This window comes from Gopherus evgoodei, chromosome 18, assembly GCF_007399415.2.
Source record: "Gopherus evgoodei ecotype Sinaloan lineage chromosome 18, rGopEvg1_v1.p, whole genome shotgun sequence".
NCBI lineage: Eukaryota > Metazoa > Chordata > Testudines > Testudinidae > Gopherus > Gopherus evgoodei.
This window is the reverse complement of record NC_044339.1, coordinates 13,014,371-13,030,213: the sequence shown is the minus strand read 5'-3', so window position 1 is coordinate 13,030,213 and position 15,843 is coordinate 13,014,371. Positions and strand designations below refer to the sequence as shown.

The window sequence follows — 15,843 nt, the reverse complement described above, 5'->3', positions numbered from 1 at the left end:
TAGACCCTGAACATAATCCATAATGAAATTAAGTTACCGAGTCAGATCCACAGCTGATGTAAACTAAGGTAACTCTATTGGGTTCATGGAGCTGTGACAATTTACACCAGTTGAGGACTCGGCCCTTTTAATCCAAACTGCATACCGCCTCTCCACTTCAAGGGTAGTGCATTCTCCATCTTTATACAGATATGGCTTTAAAGGATTCTTTAACAGTGTAGAATATTTGCCTCAGTAGTAATTCATCCACAGTATAAAACCACTGACCTTCTGTGACATTACAAAAATACATAGTTCCTTCTTCATGCTCTTAAGCAACACAATAGCTAGCATAACCATTTGACCCCAAAACAGGCAGGTTTATGAGAAGTCTATTAATACATGGCTTCTTGTTTTCTTTCCTCCCCCGCCACCCCAAACCAAAACAAAAGGTCTCTCACAAATGAGCTATTAGCTACTGATACTATGAAACAAAAGGCTGTCTTGTCCCACCACATGAATAAAAATGAGCAAGGAGGGAGTCAGAGGATCCACCAAGCAATTCTTTACAACCTCTAGTGTATGATACTCTACACTGCAGAAGGAAGTCAGTGCATTTTGACATAACAACTGTTTAATAGTTACATTAATTAAAATAAAAAACTAGTCCACATAATATACAAGCTATTTGCTGAACTTCAGTGACAGCTAAAAGAACAGTATCTTTAAAGAAGGATAATTTAGGAACAAGTTGACTAGTTATACTAAAGCCAACAGCATAAAGAAGACATGCAAGTATTTGAGAAACAGTCACAGCTATTTAAAGGAAAACAAAAAAACACTATCTACTATAAAAAACACACAAAGGAAGTGGGATAGATTACGTCAACCCTTGCCTCAATTCATAAATCCTAACCACAAGACAAGAGAAATTCTAAACTGCCTTTCACTGGAAACTGCTTAAAGTGAATACATGCAGTTTAAGTCTTAAAATATGCTATTGAACAGCACTCGCTAATGCATCACTTTCAACAGCCACAGGGGGAAAAAAATGGTGTAATCCTAGTCAATTCTATCATGCAGCCAGATCAAATAACATTTCAAAAACTGGCTGCCAAGCATCCAGCCTGCCAGAGTACAATAAGCACTTGAGTGTGCTGGACTCAAAACCACCTTTCACTGCTCCCAGAGATCTTTATAACATAGTTTAAACACTACTAAATTACAGGGTTGGAAAAAAACAAAAAAGCTTTTAAATGTTGCTCCCACACAATTCTTCAACTTGCTGTAAAGCATCTAAAATGTCTGCCTTGTGCTTTTTACTAGGCAATATAGCTATTCAAACATGTGCCTTTAAGAACAAAAATCTGACAAAAATGCAGATTGCGCTGCAAGTCTGGAACTAATTGCCCACAGATCAATGGCTTTACATTGAAATAACTCTGCCCTGTCTGTAGGGTTTTAAATCCTATTTACTTTAATTTTGAGTTCCCAGAAGGAATTCTTTGCTAGAATGCAGAATATTTAAATTTAGACTCCACAGATTAAGGGTTGCATTTCTGTTCTCAACTTTTACTTATTTTACAAGTCTTTTTTAAAAAATCTGACTAATTTTAAATGAAAAATTAGTCTCCTTGTCAACTGCCATTTTCATTCACATACAACTAAAAAAGAACCCCATATGGCTGAAAGGAAGCCATCCAGTCACATAATACCCCATGCAGCGTAATGCCACATGTACTCAAGAAAAGCTTAAAACTGGATTGTAAAACAAAGTAGAGCTGGTTTCTTTCTCAAGAAACAGAAAGTGGTCAAGCAGGTCTCCCTGTCACTTCATCTAAGAACAGGATTTGAGTAAACATTATAAAAGAAACTTACACCAACCACTGTACCAATTAAAATTTAAAGAGCATTCCAAGACACTCCTGCATCCACACCAAGTGGAATGGAAGTGGATTTTCAACCAAGCAAGGAAACTTCATTCTTCACCCTCACTTGCATAAAATAGTTCAGAATCAAAATGTTTGCTCTGTTTAGCTAACTTTGTTAGATTAAAGACATACAAAGCAAAACATTCACCTGAGGAAGGGGAACCTGTGGCCTTAAAGCACTCTTTGAGCGTGCATTCTGGGCCAGTAAAAGCTACCACATCACATACCACGTTGATCCAACTTTCCTTGAAAATCTGGAATATCCAAAAAGGCAAAAATAAATGAATAAAGTCAAGAGTTTATCTATCCAGGTGTTTTCTGTTGTACAGCGAGAGTGGTTTATTATCATCATTATTCTATTTTAAGGCGAGTAGGATGATCATTTCAACGTTCTCCTCAGCATATAACTTCATTTTGTGTAGTGCCTTTCATGTACCGTTAACTATAGTTACAGAGTCAAGCAGTAAATAATCCAGTGGGTAAACCCACTCTCTGGACTCACACCCATAACATGCCCTGCAGCAGGTCTGACTTCCTTCAACCGTAGCCCACTTACAGGAGTCAAAAGCTGCAACCCTAGCATCCAAGGACTTCAGCCAGGACAGGGTGCAAGGTTCCTGTCCATCTCAGCAGCCACACAAGACAGCCCACTCCCCCCACCTCCTTTGCGCTGCACACTCACCCAGCCAGCCTTGGGCTTTCAAGCTTTGCAGTTCCTGGAGGAGCCGGACAAACACAACTTGTCTGCAATTCTAGCAGCGGCTACAGACTGACCCCTGCGGACTTTGTGTTTCTTCTCCGGAGCCTGCAGGACTGGGGCTGCTGCGGTGTCCAACAACATGCAGGACCATGCAAGGCCCATGGGGGAGAAGAGGGAGGGAAGGAAGGCAGGTAGGAAAGGGGGAAGATAGGGAGGGAAAGGAGGAAGGCGGGGGGGGGAGGAGAAATGCACTTGGTGAACAAAAGGAGGCCCCCTCTTTACTGCAGAGTAGCTGGGCCAGGCGGAGGAGAGAGCAGCATTGCCCGAGTTGGAGCCTGCCCGCCCTGGGTGTACAGTCAGAACCCCCTGGCTTGCTGCAGTTGGCTCCCCTCAGCACATGCACACTGTGCTGCTGCTCCCCCTCTCGCAGGCTCCGAGTCCTCAGCTGTTCGGCTGCAGACACTTCCACATGCCTCTGTGACCCAGTCTCTTTTCTTTAACCCAGACACCAGGAGGAGGAAAAAAAAAGAGACAGAAGCACAGCCTCCAAAAGACAACAGGCGGTGGAGAGGAAAACCCGGAGCGGAGTCCGGCAGCAGCAGCTCTGGCCAGGCACAGGCACACAGGGAGCAGGCTCAGGCTGCCTCTGCTGCTTATCCCTCCAGTGCAAATTACACCACGAAACAGGCTAAACACACACACATTCCAGTCTCAGGCAGCGTTTGATGCTTGATGCCTAACACTTCAATACACAGACTCAGCTCTCTGTTCTGTCTTTGGTGGTGGTGCCTGTCCTCTTCCTGGCCACCCTCTCAGCCTGCCTCTCTCTCTCTCACTCACACACACACTCACGACTCAGTTCTCCATGCTATTTGTGCTGCTCTCCATACATCTTTGGCCATATACCCGCGCAAGCACGCACCTCTACTCTCCTTCAGGCTGATGCTTTCCCTCCTCCCAACTCAGCCCAGCCGGAACCGAGCTGCGTGATTGATGGCAGCTCTTTAATAGCGTGGTCAGCTAGAAAATGCATCTGCAAGCAAGATATTAAAGAGGCAAAGCATCCCTGGGAGTGATCAGCAGCTCACATCCTAGAGCTGCAGCCAGGAATATTAATGAAACAAACCTCCTTACATCTACAAATGCAGATCAAAACACAGGGGGTGGGAAAAAATGCAGATTAAAAAAATAGAGGGGTGGAGGGAAGCACACACAGAGCATTTGTTCCAAGGATGGATAAGAGAGAGACGCCTCTCTGGTGTCACATTAGAGACATTTCTATACAAGGATTTTGTTGTGGTTTATTCAACCAGTAAGCCATTTTGTTAAAATCCTCTCCAACCCCCACTCCCCTTTTTCATAAGAGACTAAAGCTACATCTGCTAAGCAAGGCACCTTTTAAATTTGATTTGATTGAAATTAATCTAATAATGAAGAAATAAATACACACTCCTACCATGCAGCTTTAAACAACGTGATACTAAGCTGCCAGCTTCAAGTATCACCCCCTACTCCCGCTTAATGCGATAATAATAAAATCGCGCAGCTGCCTGAAATGACCAACTTCATTTTGGAGCACAGCCCTTTAGATCTCTAGTTCAGAATAAAATATACAACTACCAAAAAGAAGTTATTTATGCAGTCCATGAATGGTGGCAATACACAATATCTTTTCTGTCAAACAAATAAAAGGCTTAGCTATATAGTAATGATGTTTTATCTTTAAATGACTGACGCATACCCCTCAGTACTGCTTTACAACTCCCACACACCAAAAAAAAAAAAAAAAAAGATGTCAAACCAAAGTTCATGATTCCTTTTTTCTATATCAAGTCCCCATGAATGTCAAGTATTGTCCCCGGCCTTGTTTTTCCCCCAGATATTGGACATTGTGTTCTGATTTGTATTTTTTCCATAGGCATTTATATGGTGTTCATCACTATAGGATCCAAGTCTCTCAAGATAAAAATGTACAACCTTACAATTTTAAATTCTGTCCTTGCTGGAAATGGCTTCCTAAACCACCAACACAGCTAAGGTACAAATAGCTGATGAAGTATAACATCCTTGCCACTCTGAAAGGCTGCTGTGATCAATACAAATTGAAGGTGGTGTGTAGTGCAAGGTTGGCTCTGTTGCAAGATCCATTGTACATTAGCTTCTCAACAGAAGCCCATCCTAGGGCGAAATGTGCTGCTTGAAAATAAACTTCATAACCAAGTGGCTTTGTGATAGCTCCACACCCATCAGAGCTGAAATCAATCCACAAGTACAAAGCAACCACACTGCATTTATTCTCACTTCAATTTTCTGATCAAGTATGGCTTGATACATGGCAAAACATGGAAAGTAGCTTATTTCTCCAGTGCCCACTTAAGAAAATGTTTGCTTTCAAATGACATCCAAAAGAGTTTTCTTGCAGTAAGCTAAAGCTAAGTTCCATTTAAATGAAATATGTCCCATTTAGCTGGATTTTCAAAGGCACGTATGTGATTTAGGTGCAGGAATCCCAATCACTTAGGCACCTTGGAAAATCCTTTAAGGCATTTTGGATTCAGTTTTCATGAAAGATGCCAAACAAAACAGAAATAACATGGTCCAGTGAGAAAAGCAAGATAGGACAATTGGGTTGTATTCCTGACTCAGCCACTGATTTACTGTGGGATCTTGGAACAAGTCTTAACTTCACCGTGCCTCAGTTACCCCATCTATAAAATGGGTCTAGTAATTTCCATCTGTACATCAGAGATCTTTGGATGACAGGAGTTAACCAAGTATTAAGTTTCACAGACTAACTGACCAATGCCCATAACATCCCTGTGAGTGAGGGAAGCATTATCTCCATTTTACAGATGGACAAATAAAACTGCTTGCGAAGGATCATGTACAGTGATCGGAGCACTCACCATGACAATTCTGTTTCATTTGTGAAAAAACTGATCTGAGAATTAAACTTATAACAACCCAAACACTATTTTGTAGTAGGTGCTCTCTCTCTTCTTCATATTCCCCCAAACCCACTCTCTAATAGAGGCCAAAGGCTTTTATTCAATCTAATTCTCTCAGTTGGCAGGGGCACAATATATTAAACCAGTCAAGAGATTGCTTTTCAAACTACATAGTGTAAAAATTCAAGGAAGGAGATCTGCAAATGAGAAACAGGGATTAAAAAAAAATATATACAAGAACAGCTTGCTGTAATTTTTTTTTTAAACATCACACTCAGACATTAGACAAAATCACTAGAAAATATTCTGTGGACATTAATCCTGCACTAGCCTGGAGGAGAGGAACTAGATGACCAAATAGATCTTTTCAGTCTGTAGTTTCTATGATTCACGCAATAGATGATTTCCCATTTGCTGTCCTTGGTCCAAGTTTGCATAATTTCCCAATGTTGTGCAAAAAGACGACAACTCCAATCCATGCAAAATCCAGCCCGGATTTCACAGGAGTCTCCATTTATCAAAACAACCCTGTCATGTTGAGTACCATTAACAGATAATGAAAGGAGACAAGGGATGCAGTTACAAGCAAAACAACTCCGCATTCTACAGGCCTAAGCATGCAGCCAAGTGAGCCGACATCTGACTTTATTATAAGCATTATAATTAAATAGAATACCTAGTTTAAGTAACATTACGGTTGTGACACAAGCCAACAAAAGCTAGGAAATTCAAAGATAAGGCTTTGACACCCTGTCATTAATTCTGCTATTGTATAAGTGTTGTCTTCTGTGTGTCTCTCTCACATTGCTTGAGTTAACTGGAAAGTCAGCCTTACCTTCCAATTTCCCAACTTTTGCTGGTTTCCGTGGACACTAACATTGTATACTGCACCTATGTGCTTCAGCTTGTGAAAGATCAAGCACTTAACAGGGCAGAGTGACAAAGTGTATTTTTAAAGGACTATAAAAGTGCTGCTTTCTAGACACTTCATAGGACACACATAATTCATAACCCTCTTGTGAGAGCTTTACAAAATTTGAAAAACATGAAATACAGATATACCCCAAGGCCACAAGATCTATAGTACAACTGCTTTCAAAATTCCTTCTGAGAAATTTAACTAGCATCGGGTATGCATAAATATTTCACCCACCTACCAGGCAAACTGCTCCAAAGAAGCTGTTTAAATATGCTTTGGCAGACAAACTAATCGTGAAAACACTTGATTTGATCATATAGATCACATAAGAAAACTTTAATAATGCGTTTTTAAACATAAAAAACTAAAAGGTTTGCCATGAACATTTTAAAGCACTCTACACCTACACAGTTCAGTTTTTGCTTTTAAAAACGAGTTTCACACACTGTCTGGTTAGTGTGAACTGTACCAAGCAAAGTGTGTTAAGCCCATTTTCAAGAATAACTTGATCTTGACTGTCTTCTGAAAGAAGGTTTAACATTCTTTTGCCTGGCTCATATAGGCAACAAGCATAACACAGTATGTCCATGTTAAGCTCAACCTATTTTTGAAAATTGATTTAACTAATGTGGCTTTTTCAGGACTTTATCTACACCAGGTTATCTTGCCAGGGTTTTTCCATTGTTCACACCACTGCTGGTACTGCACCAGTATTGTTTTAGGTCATTCCCATCCCCCTCTTTTTTTTTGGGGGGGGGGGGGGCGCATAAAATTCTCACCCGTACTAATACTTGGTACATCCCCAATGGTAAGAACAACAATTGGAGATCTATGGTTAAAAATAAGCCCAATATACAGCTAGCCTAAGGCAGAAATATTACAAGACAAAAAAACTACTTGTTACAGCAGTTAACTGCAGACTTTAATGTTTGAAATGGCTTGGCTGCTAGTGCCAACAGATCCAAACCACAGAAAGAGCACTAGAGACCTCACTACATAAGCATGCGTTTTGCAATGGGTGTTGAAAAGTTGATTTATTTATTTGTTTATTGTAGGAAGCAAACTCTTTTCAATCCTGTTTTTGTGAGCCAGAAGTGACCTACGCTCTTCACCAGTTGTCAGTAATGGATCTTAGTATAAAGAAGGCTGAGGGCAGATGGGTTCACAGGTCTTGTTAAGAGCTAGGTATTGCTGTGTATATACTGAACAAGTTTAGAGAACCTGAAATGCCGGGAAGCTATGAAGAATCTTGTCTAAACTAATAACGCTGCCAGTGGAGCTGAGCCGGGGTGGTAAAGAGGACAAGGTGGGGGGGGGGGAGCACAATCCACTAGTGTAGACTGAGCCACAGCATGCTGCATACATATATGCTATGATCTTGTTTACACTGTTAATAATACCTATGGGGAACCTAGTTTCCACAGTATCATCAGCCTAACAGTTTCAGCCGTGGTCTTGTCCTAGGCCATAGCACAATCTGGGAGATGCTAAAACATTATCAGAGTCCCATCTCTGGTGCAAGACGGAAGGGTGTTTTGGCTAGATCTCTAATAGGATTGCTTGTATGACAGAGGCAGCTCCTAAACCAGCACACTAAGATACCTTTTTGTATTTATTTAATTTAGTGCACAGAAGTCAATTTTTAGAGAAGCCACTTTTCTACCTCCCTAGAATTCCCAGATGGCACCTGTGTTCACTATGGATTATGAGCCTCCACAATTTCGCTTTTTTAGAAAGCAGTCAATTATGTAGGGAAGAGACCACATGTTAAACCAGTCACTATCTTGCATTCCTACAGTTTAAAAATAATAGAAGTTTTTTTTTTACATTTCAGCTTTTGAATACAGAAAAAATACCTCTCCCTTTGTACTTATACCTCTGCACACCCAGTACAAAAATCCTGAAAGTAACCATTAACTTTCACACCATTTGATACTCTGAAGGTCTTACCAGACAGGTAGAAATCCCAGAATCCCAAGTGAATCCTAACCTCATTTTCAGCCAATTAGACCTTTCTGTTCCTAAACATTCCAAGCACTCATCTTGCCATAACTGTCACCTGCTGTTTGAATATGGAACATATGGAGTGTTTGAAAATCATGACTGTGTGGAGTGTTCAGAATGTGATTTCACATCATCTCCTAACTCAGAGAAAGGGAAGACTGAAAGGAAAATGCAACTTGAAACATTTTGCAATAGTGATCATGTATCAGTTTTTAACTGTCAGCTAACAGGCAAAGTGCTATTACCTTTGGCTTAAGGACCTGTGAGAAGTATTGAAACAATTACTAATGTACAGACGGTGTACAAAGAACTGTGAGGGCAGTCTGGTACATGAATTCCATCTGAGTATCTTTGAAATCTCCTATATAAATAAGTGATTATATTACTTACTCCTATTATTGCCATAGAAAGGAGAAGATGACAAAGTTCTTTCACCACAGAGCTTATGGATACTAACAAGGTATCTTACACACTACAGGCTGAACCTCCTAGTCCGGCACCCTCAGGACCAGTGCCAAACCAGAGAATTTGCCAAACCAAGGGAGGTCAATGCAGAGAGCCAGCGGGTCTCCACCGGCATGGGAAACAGAGGTGTGGGAGGTGCTACAGCACCCTCAGGCTTTGTGCCTAGTATGGCCCCCTCCCTGGGGACCCTGCTGCCGCCCGGGGGCCTGGCCACTGGCCCCTTGCTCAGGGGCTCCGATAGTAGCCCCAGGTCCCAGCCACCAGCCCCTCACCCTGGGTCCCAGCTGCTGGACCCAGGTTCCCTCCCTCCCAAAGCTTGAATGCTGCGAATCAGCTGCTCGTGGCACTCCGGAAGTGATGGGAGGAGGGAAGGAGGAGTTGGTAAGCGTGGGGCCACCAGCACAGAAGAGGTGAAGGGGAGGAGGTAGAGGGGGGAGTCTGGTGCTGGTGGATGCTCCACACCCACTTATTTTTCCCCATGGGTGCTCCAGCCCCAGAGCACCCATGGAGTCAGCGCCTATGGTGGACCACAGATGTTGCCGGACCAGGGAGTGCTGGATTAGAGAGGTTCGATCTGTACTAAGTTTTAAAACTTAATTCGGAGCAAAAGACCTTTCTGTTAAGGTAGATAAGAATGAATTAAACAAAGAATTTCCAGAATTGTTGCCCAGCCTTTATCAAATACTAATTTTTGGTTACTGCGATAACAGTCTGTCCATCTTGTCCATCTTTTGAGGTCCTTCCCCGGACACTCTCACACCTACGGTTAAAGCACTGACCCACAATTCTAAGCAGTTGTCTGAATTCAAAATACACTATGCCCTTAAAGTATGGTAACTAATCCAGTTTCAAAGTTATGGACGTGTTGACCAGAACACTATAATTTAAGATTGTAATCTTCTACTTTCTGAGATTTATAGCTATACCATAAGAGTTTGAAGACTTAAACTTTACAGACATGCTCTCAGCTGCAACTGCCTTTTTTTAAAAACCCAAATCTGAAAGAAAAATAGCCCAAATAAGCAGCTATTTACCCAAAGAAAAGTAGCTAACTAGCATGCTGAGTAACCAGCTTTCAGGTACACACATCCATGAACAAAAACCAGTATATAGTATACCAACAGACTCCAGGAAGTACGCATCAACATAACCAAGCTACCACATGTGTTATCTTCAAGTCTCATGCCTTATCTAAACTAAGATTTAAAATGGTGTGAAGCGAGAACATGGCTACACTATGCTTTTCAGTCAAAGCCTAGGTTCCCTATTATGCTTTAACTCAAAGTTTCACACATGATTGTGACATGTCCACGGGGCAGATTCAAATCTGTCACTTGCAGCATGTTAGTCAACATATTGTAACATACCTTTTCTTCTAGTCTAGACAGGTCCTAGAGCCAGTTTCACAAACCAAATACATTAAAGTATTTCAATAGTTCTACCCACACAGCAGTTCAGAGAATGGGGGATAAAGTTATTCCCCATTATCTGAGCTTTTTCCTATGAAATATGACTAGCAGCTGTCTTAAATGTACCTTAGAGAGATGTGCAAGGATACTAAGAACCCTGTCTCTCTCTAATAAACCTTTTTAATTTTTAAAAAAGAGGGCGGAGGAGGCACCTGAGTCATCTACAACACATCCTAGAATATTATTTCTTCTACAAAGTTCTCTACACGGTCAAGAGTCAAGCCATGACCCTCCAAAGTGCAGTGCTCTCTCCATGGTAATATTCTTAGGTATGCAACTCTGCCAGCGATCTAAAGCTTGAAACAAACCCTTCAAGGTGCCTTAAGAAGTCCTACTAAGAGGAAGCACACTTTAAAGTATATCTTCCACTTACAGTGCAAAATTCACTGGAGATCAGATTGGATATATGTTCCAAGACAATTGCACTTTGAAAGGACCAAACAGTTAGGAAGAGGGCCCTCTCACTCAGTGAAGAGCTGTGGCTAAAATGACAAAGAGGGTCATATGGATGAATGAGCGGAGGAACTCAGGGACTTGGCAGGATGTTTAAGATGAGGTCCCTACTTAGGTATCTGCTAAATGTAATAAATTTAGTTGGGGGAATCTGACCAAGTTATTAGAAAGCAAGTGGTGAGAAAAGACAACTTGAAACCCCAGCTGGAACTTCCACAGAAAGAAAACAAAACAAACTAGGCTAGATAGATAGATATTTCAGCAAATAAGATCATGTTTGCAAATCAAAGAAATTAACTTACATAGTATTTCTCCCTCTGGTTTGTTTCCCTTGCTACTTAGCTGCAAATATAGAAGTTAAACAATCTTTTTCTGAAAATGCCTGCCCTGGGAAACTCCAAAGCAAGAAATGGCGCACTGTACACGCAAAACATGAAAACAAAAACGAAAAGCTTCTGAGTCTGTGATACAGATAAAGACAGACACCAACCTGTTGAGAAACTTTCTGCTTTAAACTACAGCTTCTCTTGAACAAAAGTACTTTATTTTAGAAGATGCCATTTTAAAAACAAGAAGAAAAAGACAGCTGGACAGACAGTTTTCAAGACAAAATGAAAGAAGTGTCAAGGAATGTTTTACCTAAATAGCGTATATTGGCTTTTAATCAAAGGATGAGCAATGTCAGCACTAACTTGGCTTTAGTTGCTTTTTGTTTTTTTTTTTTTAAAGTAAAAAGGAAACATTTGGAAGTATGAAATTCTGATTAAAATAGAAGCAGGAAGGGGAGGAGTGATGTTAATGCATTTCTTTCAACTATTTTATCAATGCAATTTTAAACAATGAAAGCTACCCTGATCTCTCCTCAAGATTTTAAATATAAAGGAACTTTGCAAATGGAAAATATGATACCTCTATCAACAGCCTGCGGTATGTTTAAACTATTATAATGTAAAGCATGCTCATTCTCACAAGCTAAAGGAAATGACTGCCAAATGCTTCCTTTATAATCTCTCCAGAATAGGGCAGATCCTTTACTGGGAGATTTTCCTGACATACCAAACGTAGCAAATACTAAACAAACAGATATGTACAAAAACTTGCTGGGTTTATTAAAGGCACTGGAAAGATCAGCCATGTGACTAGAGCACTCAACATTTTTAGTGCATCAATCATATTTAAAAATTCAATAGACTTTTTAAAAATGACAATAGCCACAGGATGTGACCATTGCTATATTAATCTTTCCCTCAGGAGGGTCAGATAAGCTTTAAAAACAGGAAGTCTGTACTATAATGCAGAAAATATTTTAACAGTCTGGAACCGCATGACTATAGTTCAGTTGTGGATTCATATGCAAAGGCGACTGGCCAGTAAAGAAGGTGCAGCACACACATGAAAGTCATGATCTTCAGAAATAAGGTCAAAGGAAAAAAAAACACGCTGAATTTCATTCTAGAAAGAGGATACCTAGGGATGGAACTAATCTAGTTTTTATTTTTAACAGGGATCTGAGGGAGAGGAGAGGCAGCAGAAGCTGGGAGTTGCTCTTCCACCACCACTACCCATTTATAATAGCTAAGCAAAAACCATGGCAACAGACGGCCAGCCCCAACTTCATAGCAACAATTACTATTTGTCAAGAATTGATACTTCCCAATTTGTAGATGCTTTCACTGATTAACAGGTGTCTTTTGACACACTATAATAATATTCATCATTGCAACCAAATGTTAGACATGCATCATTTTACCTCCAGGCTAATATTATGTTGACAATTCTAAAAATTCAGATTAAGAACCAGACCTTTTATCCTAAGGTTTCCTCTCTAGTTTAAAAAGCACTGTAAAAAAAGAGAGTAATTTAAAACTACACTGCTCTGAGAGCAACATGGACCGTGGGTCACACAATCGTCCAATCAAGTTTGTTGAAGTCAAACCTATTTTTATTTATATCAAACACACCAGGAAGCATTCTTAAAAGCAAATATGGCATACACAAAATTGGAGTCTCTTCCACATAGCTAGGCTTTAAGCCATACACAGGAGTCTTAAAACTAAATATAGGAAAAATATTTTATTTCCTTCATAGATATATGAATAATCAGGCCTATTATACGATATTGGAGCAGTCATCAATTTAATCACCAAACACACATACACACACACACACCCCTTCAAAATTACATGCACAATAAATTATTGATGATTTACATGGACATCGAGGTACCAATTAATAAACTGTGGTTGGTACTAGAGACACTCAAATATTAAGGGGTTTGATTTCTTTGTATTGCTTAAAGTAAAGAAATGCTGCCATAAGAAGGTTAACTTTGTTTCTGTCACAGAACAGAATGCATCTGTATGTATTTATGTTTTCAGTAGATTTTTATACAGTAGGTAGCTATAAGAGTTAAAAACAAAATAAAACCATTTACCTGGTCGTATTCCTTTAGGGTATTCTGAGAGTCAGAAATAGCATGACCATCTCTGAAATTTCAAAGTAAAACCATACTGGTCTGGACTAACTTGGTTTCACTCGCTCTCTTGAGTAATGCAGTTGAAGCAAACTGGATAAATAAATCTAATATTTTTAGGAAGGATGTGCAATTCTTCCCTTCATGGCATGTCAAAATGAGAATTTGGCACCAAAGGGGTCCCTGATTCTCAATTTAGTTGTCTGTTGTTGGAAGGGAAAGGAAACACTACAATCATCAACTGTAGGAAGAAACATTGCACATCAGCTATTCAGTCTGTGTTTAATCCCCATCAGATCTGGACAAGTTATTTCCAACACAGCATCATACTCAAAATGAATTAGTGGTTGAAGAAATGCTCCTCTCCAACTTTTAACTTGCATATATGTTCTTAAAATTCATAACCTCACTAGGAAAATCCTGTGGATCATACAAATATCTATCTTTTAAACAAACCCAGCATTTTATTTCTTTTAAAAAAATCATACACAAAGCCTGTTTTAAGTATTTTCTAAAGACATCTTCCCTGATGAAAGCAACTGATTACAGATTATGCTACAGTAAAGCACAAACTAATTCAAGCATGACTGAAAGGGACATTACCAAAGAACAAACATCCACTTAAGAAAACATTTAAGTGTTCTGCGTAGAATTATGAGAAAAGCAAGACACATTCACGGACAAAGAGAACAGACAGGGATTGTGACAGTTTTCACACTGTTAAAGCAGGTTCCTGGCATAGAAATAAATAAATCACATAGCATTCCAGAACTGCTAGAATGGCAGAAATGAACAAGGCAGTCTTAACCAACAAGGCGGCTTACCAATAACCAGCATCTATGTTTATCGGTTAGCTCTTCCCAAATATGGTGAAGCAGTAATACGCCACCTACTGCCAAACTCTTAAACCTTAAAATTACAACAGAACAGAGCTCTCAACTTTCCAGACTACTGTACTCCTTTCAGGAGTCTGATTTGTCTTGAGTACCCCAAGTTTCACCTCACTTAAAAACGTCTTGCTTACAAAATCAGATAAATATAAAAGTGTCACAGCACACGATCACTGAAAAATTGCTTACTTTCTCATGTTTACTATATCATTATAAAATAAATCAATTGGAATATAAATATTATACATTTCAGTGTATAGTATATAAAGCAGTATAAACAAGTCATTGTATGTCTTTAGTTTGTACTGACTTCACTAGTGCTTTTTATATAGCTTGTTGTAAAGTAGGCAAATACCTAAATGAGTTGCTGTACTCCCTGGAAGACCTCTGCATACACTGCAAATTCAGGAGAGATATAGAAATCAGAAGTTATACAGAACCCCAAATTAGTGGTTTGATGGGAAGTTTTTACTCTAGAATTCTGACAAAAATCCCACCTGTAAGTTCAAAGCCAGTAAAAAATACACCACAACCCACCCGATTACAGCAGTTGAAAGTTTTCACTCTGTCCTCAAACACACACATTACTCAGAACGTGATCTATGAGAAATAAAGCCAGAGCACACGTATCTGCCTGTGTGAGAGAAAGAACGCTTTCTAGCAATTGTAAGTAAAACTTCAAGGTATTAATTAGGTTGTGTAAAAGTTGCATTTTTCAGTAACAACTAAACACAATGCCTAGCCCTTGTTGTTTAGGGTATTGACATACAAAGCATTGAATTTTAATGCTGGTGTTTTGTCAATAAAAAGTATTCATGTACACTTCACAAGTTCATTAATAATCCATTAAGAAGACCTAAATTAAAGCTTGGCAAGCAGCTTCCTCATGAAACAAAATCTGCTTCTTCTAGTTTGTAAGAACTGAATGTGCCAAGTGTGACACCTTAAGATGTGAAAACACATTTCAAAGGTTACACTTTGAAACTATTTCAACATCTCTAATAAAGGTATCATTAAGCTGTTGCAGAACAAACACTAGGGTACTTATTTCGTTTTATTTTTAACCTGCAGTCTGTCAAGTTCCAGAAGGGTAATTTTAGGCAGACCACAGAGTGTTACTACAGTAAACTCTGAAAGGACATAAACATATATATGCATGCAATCATGCAGATGGTGAGAATGACTCATTTTTTTCCAGCATAAAAAAAAGAAAAAGTGCCACCATTTCAAATCATTCACGTAAGAAGTGCCATTGTGCTTCCTGCACTCAGTTTAGTTTCCCTGGGAATGCTGACATGTGTACTGCAAGTAGTGATTGAAGAGTCTATTAAGTGTGGGGAGGGGGGGGAGAGATGCTTAAAGCAAAATTTTAAACTAAAAATAATCCATTTACAGGTAAAGGCAACACTGGAAAGCAAGCTAAACTATAATCAAAGTCTGAATTTCCAGCTTTGATAGTAAACACAGTTGTTAAGAGTGGTTAAGACATGAGACTGTAAGTGTGCAACTTCAAGAAAGGAACATCTGTTTTACTAACCATACCCTTCTAGTCTCCCTCTCACTCATGCTGAAGTTATGGTATGTGCACTCTGGACACTCGTCCTCCAGCCTG

At 39.7% G+C, this 15,843-nt stretch overlaps 1 protein-coding gene across 4 annotated transcripts in view; it reads right to left on the bottom strand.

Annotated features, from left to right (window-relative positions):
- The window catches only part of RERE (arginine-glutamic acid dipeptide repeats), a 402,767-nt gene that overhangs the window by 318,177 nt on the left and 68,747 nt on the right, over positions 1-15,843 (bottom strand). For 3 of the 4 annotated variants that reach the window (XM_030538000.1, XM_030538003.1, XM_030538004.1), the window contains exon 1: positions 2,593-3,126. The exons of the other annotated variant lie outside the window; for it this stretch is intronic. The gene's annotated coding sequence lies outside the window, so the exon portion shown is untranslated. Of the gene's footprint in view, positions 1-2,592; positions 3,127-15,843 lie in introns of those variants that run through there. 4 annotated transcript variants of the gene reach the window in all.